Source organism: Triticum aestivum, chromosome 1A (assembly GCF_018294505.1).
Source record: "Triticum aestivum cultivar Chinese Spring chromosome 1A, IWGSC CS RefSeq v2.1, whole genome shotgun sequence".
NCBI lineage: Eukaryota > Viridiplantae > Streptophyta > Magnoliopsida > Poales > Poaceae > Triticum > Triticum aestivum.
Window position 1 is genome coordinate 333,615,540 of NC_057794.1, and position 6,956 is coordinate 333,622,495.

Sequence of the window (6,956 nt, forward strand, 5' to 3'; positions counted from 1 at the left end):
TTTTTGATTCTCTATGAGGTAGCCATTTTTTCACGTGAAGGTGAGCGGATTCGGCTCTATCAAGATCAATCTATTTATAACCTATTTATTAAATTTGCAGTTTATGCCTGCTAGGTCATTTATGGAGAGTGATGTACATGCAGATAATACAAGGGTGCATTTCTCTTACTGTCAAGAAGAAGGTATATTTCTCTTAACATAATAATGATACTGAAACTTTTTGCCCTTTCTAAATGTAAAATCGAGTCATTGATGTCGCATTGTTCTTTGGGTCTGATTGTCCTCATAAACTGACACCATGATAAGAGAAGATTCATGTGAATTATAAAGCATCTTAGCACCACTTTTCTATTTATTAATGTCACTGAAAGTATGCTTTCTCAAGTGTTGATTCACAACTGCATATGACATCTCTCATAGTAATGCGTTACGGACACCATCTGAATTAGTAATGATATATAATTTCAGTAGCCCACATGACCACAATTTGTTAACCTCTCTTTTGCATGTGCTGGCAATTTTAATTTTGCTATGAAGATGTAGAATTGACTTTTGTAGAATAAAACAAGGTTCCAGAGGTACGTAAGCAATTACACTGTAAAGCAATTGACATTTTCCATTCTCTGGATGCACTTTAAGTGAAGACTATACTTCGTACAGCGGGCTGCTATTCTTGTTAGTGTTACAAATTCAGTTCTCAACTTCTCATATGAGAATGTGTTGACTAAGATCCCTCACTGCCTTGTACATCTTTCATTTGTGACTAATTTTGTGTTCATGCTTTCTTTAGATTTAGGTGGAATTCTGTTCACCGAACAAATCTTCCTTTTCGCGATTGGAGACAAGGAGGTAGAACGAGTTCTTCCTGATTAATTGGCATGTTTGCTACATTGAGCCCCTATTTTCTGTTTGATTAAATTTACTAAGCATGGTCTGTCAGCTTATACTTTCTATTTCTTGGTGATTTCTTGGTGATTTCTTTGCTCAGTTAAACTTATTGCACATATGAGAGCCATTGCCAATCTTTATTAGTTTTCCTTTTTTCAGTTGAGTGGAAGGTTTTGGTTCGGCAGATTGTTCTTCACTATATTAGTGAGTGCCTACCTCTTTCATAGTAAGCTTAATTTACACATACATAATTCGGTGCGTAGGCTGACTTGGACTCTAGCCTAATTCACATATATACTATGTGTCCATATATATCCGCTTGTGGACAATATACAACATGTTTTGTGTCCAAATCCGCTTGCAGATAATATATAACATGATCTGTTACTCACTTTTCAGTTACATTACAAGAATAGTTGCGAAGGCCATCCAGTTTGTTACATGGTTTTCTAATTATTTATTTTGCAGTATTATTTTTTGTTACAGGGATAGGAAGAATAAGGAATGTATGTTGCAAGGTGTTTTGCTACATGTTATATTATCCTCTGTATTTTGGCTCAAATGTCCAAAAATTAATGTAGAGCATAATTGATGAGAATTAGCAGCATGGCAATCCGATCCACTTGAAATAAGCATCATTCATTCACAAAAGATCAACTTGGCTTGCCATTTATGTCCTCAAAATTATGAAAATATATGAAACTGACCCAAAAGCAAATGAATGTTAAACAAAGTTTAAGTAGTACTTTGAGAATCCAATGTGCAACTACTTTATGCAATGCAGATTTCAGATTTGATTTTGATGTTGAATCTCAACTTATATTTCAGTGTCAGATTTCGTCATCAAAATAGTCTTCTGCGGAGAAATGGCACAATCTTCTCATGCCATTTCGTGGGAGTAACACAACTGCACAAGTAGCATAGATGCAGCGAGGCCACTCTATGACGGAGTGGAGCGGAACACTGGATGGGTTCAATAAATTGAAGATTAAAGAGTGCATGATAGCATGATATAACTCATGTCCATGGTAGGTAAACCTTCTGATTGCATGGTTTTCTTTAAGTGACCCACTAGATAAGATTTGATTATTTCAACCTTGAACCGGTGGGTTTCTACGGAACTATGTATGATTTAAACAATGGTTGAAATTATTTATCTGAGTTTGTTTCAAACAAATAAATTTGTATTGGAAGACAATTTCATACTTTCAATATGGATACTGAAGGATATAACTATATTATGGGTGATATATATGTTGATAGTACGATTTCAATGTGTGCTTGATTACTATTATACTCCCTCTCCACCCCATAATATAATATTGTTTTGTGAGCTAAAACAGCTTGCAAAACGATGTTATATTATGGGATGGAGGGAGTAGTTAACATATATTAAACTTTTTGGTGAAACTGTGCAACTCTGTATGGTTAGTATGTACTCCCTCCGTTCGGAAATACTTCTCGGAGAAATGGATAAAAATGGATCTAGAATGGATCTAGAACTAAAATACGCATATATATGTTCATTTCTTCGACAAGTATTTTCGAACGGAGGGAGTACTGTTTATGTTATCTGAGTATTTTTTGATAGAGGGAGTACTATTTATGTTCGTCAAGACGTGCGTTGCACGTGCACGCTTACTAGTAGAAAATAAAGCTGGAGTTTGGTTTGTACTTAACAAGTTCTTCACCACATGTAAATTCTTTTGGAGCTTCCAAGGATATACATTATTTTGGGTTGCCAATTATAAGAGGTAATGGAGTGCTTTAAAATTTAATGTTTGTGGGTTCTTTTTGTGTGGGTTCTGACGTGATAATATTGTCAAAATTTGCAAGCACTACCGAGTCATGTACTCTGTTGATCAATAGTTATTTTATGGTTGTTTGTCGTTGGTTTTATGTGTTTCCTCTTTTGCTTTTACTATGACAAGTGCAGATTGAGTTTCTATACAAACAAAAATATTACAAATGAAATATACTATTCCAAAAAATGTTCATCACCATAAAAATGATTCCATTTTAATAAATATTCTAATTTTTTTAAAAAACACCTTCTCAAAAATAAATATATATTTGTGTTTTCTGAACAACAAAAAATTGATCAAAAGACTATTCCATACACAACTACTCTTTCATCGGAGAGCTGAAATGGGTCATGACAAACATTGCTAGAGTATGTCTAAATTTCATGGTCCAAAAAGAAGTACTTAGTGTACCCTTATTTCTGAAGTTTGCAAAAATTGAATTAAAAAAAGTGTTGCGTGATGGTGTGTGGAGCAAGTTATATTTAATATTTCGCCTGGTGCAACGCACGGGCATTTGTACTACTCGATAATAAGTACCGGTAATCATTCTTATAATTTTATATGATGGAGAGGCATGAGCTAACATACTTTCTCTACTTGGATCATATGCACTTATGATTGGACTCCTAGCAAGCATCCGCAACTACTAAATACCATTAAGGTCGTGAAACCCAACCATAGCATTAAGTGCCAAGTCCTTTTTAATCCCATACGTCATACCCCACTTACTCGGGTTTAAGCTTCTGTCACTCTCGCAACCCACCATAAGCGAACCATGAGCATATTGCAATACCCTACAGCGGGGCCCTCACGTTTGCGTGAGAACAGAGGGCACCGTAGGACAACACCATAAATAAAATATACAATCATACCAATCAAGATCACGATTAACCCATAGGACAAAACAGATCTACTCAAACATCATAGGATAACCATAGATCATTGGGAAATAATATATGGAGTTGAGCACCATGTTTAAGTAGAGATTACAGCGGGGATAAGAGGTGTTACACCGCTGCATAGAGGGGGATAAAGTTGGTGTTGACGGTAGCAAGATTTTTTATGTAGATCGTCGTCCCGATCTTTGCCCCGGCGGCGCCGGAGTGCCACCGGGAGAGAGGAGGAGAGAGCCCCCTCCTTCTTCTCGTTCATTGGCCTCCCCCCTAGATGGGAGGAGAGTTCCCCCTCTGGTCCATGGCCTCCATGGCGGCAGAGGGGCGGGAGCCCCTCCGAGATTGGATCTTCCTCTCTGTTCTTTTCTGTTTTGCGTTCTCAGATCTGGCCAAAAATCGTTTTTTATATTCCGGGAGATCCGTAACTCCGATTGCGCTGAGATTTTAACACGATTTTTTTCTAGATATAAGCTTCCTTGCACCCGAAGAAGAGGCCCAACCGACATCTGAGGAGGGCACAACCCACCACCACGTGCCAGGGGCCTCTAGCACACCCTGGTGTCTTGTGGGCTGTGTGGGCCTCCGTTTGCGGTGATTCCAACTCCCAAAAATCACATATATTCCAAAATAATTCTCCATAAAATTTTATTGCATTTGGACTTCGTTTGATATGGATTTTTTGCGAGACAAAAAACATGCAAAAAACAGGAACTGGCACTGGGCACTGGATCAATAGGTTAGTCCAATAAATCATATAAAAAGTTGCCAAAAGTATGTAAAAGTTGTATAATATTTGCATGAAATAATAAAAAATTATAGATATGACAGAGACATCAGCATCCCCAAGCTTAATTTCTGCTCGTCCTCGAGTAGGTAAACGATAAAAAAGATAATTTTTGATGTGGAATGCTACCTAGCATAAACTTGATCATATATCTAATCATGGCATGTATATTAAGATATAGGTGCTTCAAACCAATAGTCTATAATTTGACATAAAGACATCAATACTCTGTCATCCCAACAAACAATCATTCTTTCAAAATATCAACGCTAAAGGAAGTTATCCCTAAAAAATCATATAGTCTTGTCATGCTCTGTCTTCTTAACACAAAGTATTTATCATGCACAACCCCGATGACAAGCCGAGCAATTGGTTCATACTTTTTAACGTGCTTCAGCTTTTTCAACCCTCACGCAATACATGAGCGCGAGCCATGGATATAGCACTACGGGTGGAATAGAGTATGATGATAGGGGTAAATATAAAGAAGATAAAAAGTAAGAAAGTCTCACGCCGATGAGGCTAACCAATGGGCTATGGAGATGCCCATCAATCGGTATCAATGAGAGGAGTAGGGATTGTCATGCAATAGATGCACTAAGAGCTATAAGTGTATGAAAGCTCAATATGAAAACTATGTGGGTGTGCATCTAATCCTATAATGATAAATTCCCAATAGTATATGAAAGTGACAACATAGGAGACTCTCCATATGAAAAACATGGTGCTACTTTGAAGCACAAGTGTGGTAAAGGATACTAACAATGCCCCTTCTCTCTTTGTTTACCTTTTCTTTTTCTTTTTTTTCTTTTTTTTCCTTTTCTCTCATTTTCCGGAGTCTCATCCCGACTTGTGGGGGAATCATAGTCTCCATCATCCTTTCCTCACCGGGGCACTGCTCTAAAAATGAATAATGATGATCATCACACTTCTATTTACTTATAACTCAAAAGAAATAAAAATTACAACTCGATACCTATGACAAAGTATGACTCTATATGAATGCCTCTGGCATGTACGAGGATGTGCAATGATCTAGCGTAACATGTATGAAAAATGATGAACGGGGGTTGAGCCTGCTATATGATCATGCAAAGCAATATGACAATGAATGCTCAAGCCATCAAACGGAACCGGTGGAAGTTGCATGACAATATATCTCAGAATGACCATGGAAAAGCCATAATAGATAGTTATGGTGGCTGTTTTGAGGAAGATATAATAAGGCTTATGTGTGATAAAGTGTATCATATCATGGGGTTTGGATGCACCTGCGAAGTTTGCACCACGTCTTGATGTGAGAAAGGGCAATGCACGGTACCATAGAGGCTAGCAAATTGCGGAAAGGTAAGACTGTGTATAATCCATGGACTCACATTAGTCATAAAGAACTCATAGGCCTCCTTTGGTTCATAGGGTAGGAAAATCGTAGGAATAGGAAAGTCATAGGAAATGAGATGACATGTATCTCAAATCCTATGAGTAGGAATAGGAAAGGAGGTGCCCTTTGATTCACATCATAGGATTTTTTTCATTGAGTCTAGGCTGATGTTTATTTTAATATGAAATGTGAGGGATATGAATAATTCCTCCATAGGAATAGGATTCCATTCCTACAAACCAAAGGGCTCTGATGGAATTTTTCCTATAGAAATCCTATCCTATGAAATTCCTACAAGATTCCTCTAAACCAAATGAGGCCATGTACTTATTGCAAAAGTTTATTAGCCCTCGAAGCAAAGTACTACTACGCATGCCCCTAGGGGGGATAGATTGGTAGGAAAAGACCATCGCTCGTCCCCGACCGCCACTCATAAGGAAGACAATCAATAATAAATCATGCTCCAAATTCATAGCATAACGAGAGACTATACATGCATGCTTCGGGAATCACAAACCTTAACACCAATATTCTTACTAAACACAACCATTTACTAGTACCCCCCACATATTCCATCTCTATATCGCAAAACTATTGCGAGGAATCAAACATATCATATTCAATGATCATAAGTTTTATGTAGGATTTTATGACTAACCATGCATTTGACCAATTCCTGTTGACTCTCTAAATAGATCTAAGTGAAGCATGAGAGTCTAATTCTTTCTACAAAATACCATGCTCTAAGAAATATAATTGAAGCAAAATATCATTCTGCAAATAACGGTTTTCTATGTGAAGAGAAACAGACAATCCAAACTTCAAATGATATAAGTGAAACACATGAAGCATTCTATAAAGCCATACTCAAAAGATATAAGTGAAGTGCAATGAGCAACGAAAACATACTGATATTTGTTGAAGAAAGATGGGATGCCTTTAGGGGCATCCCCAAGCTTAGACGCTTGAGTCTCCTTAAATATTTACTTGGGGTGCCTTGGGCAACCCCAAGCTTGATCTCTTGCATCTCCTCCTTCTCCTCACATCGAGACCTCCTCGATCTTCGAACACTTCATCCACACAAAACTTAACCGAACTTTTAGTGGTGGGGTTAGTGAGTGTGGCAATGAAATCCCATCATGTACTGTTGTAAAATTATTGTATAATTATAAACAAACATTACCCACTGTATGCTATCACAATTC

At 37.4% G+C, this 6,956-nt stretch overlaps 1 long non-coding RNA gene across 1 annotated transcript; it reads left to right on the forward strand.

Moving 5' to 3' along the window:
* The first annotated feature begins 6 nt into the window (after nucleotides 1-6).
* On the forward strand, nucleotides 7-2,162 carry LOC123049025 (uncharacterized). Its single transcript, XR_006423426.1, has 3 exons — nucleotides 7-849; nucleotides 1,048-1,092; nucleotides 1,717-2,162. It is a non-coding gene; the product is annotated as an uncharacterized lncRNA (long non-coding RNA).
* Nucleotides 2,163-6,956: the final 4,794 nt, after the last annotated feature.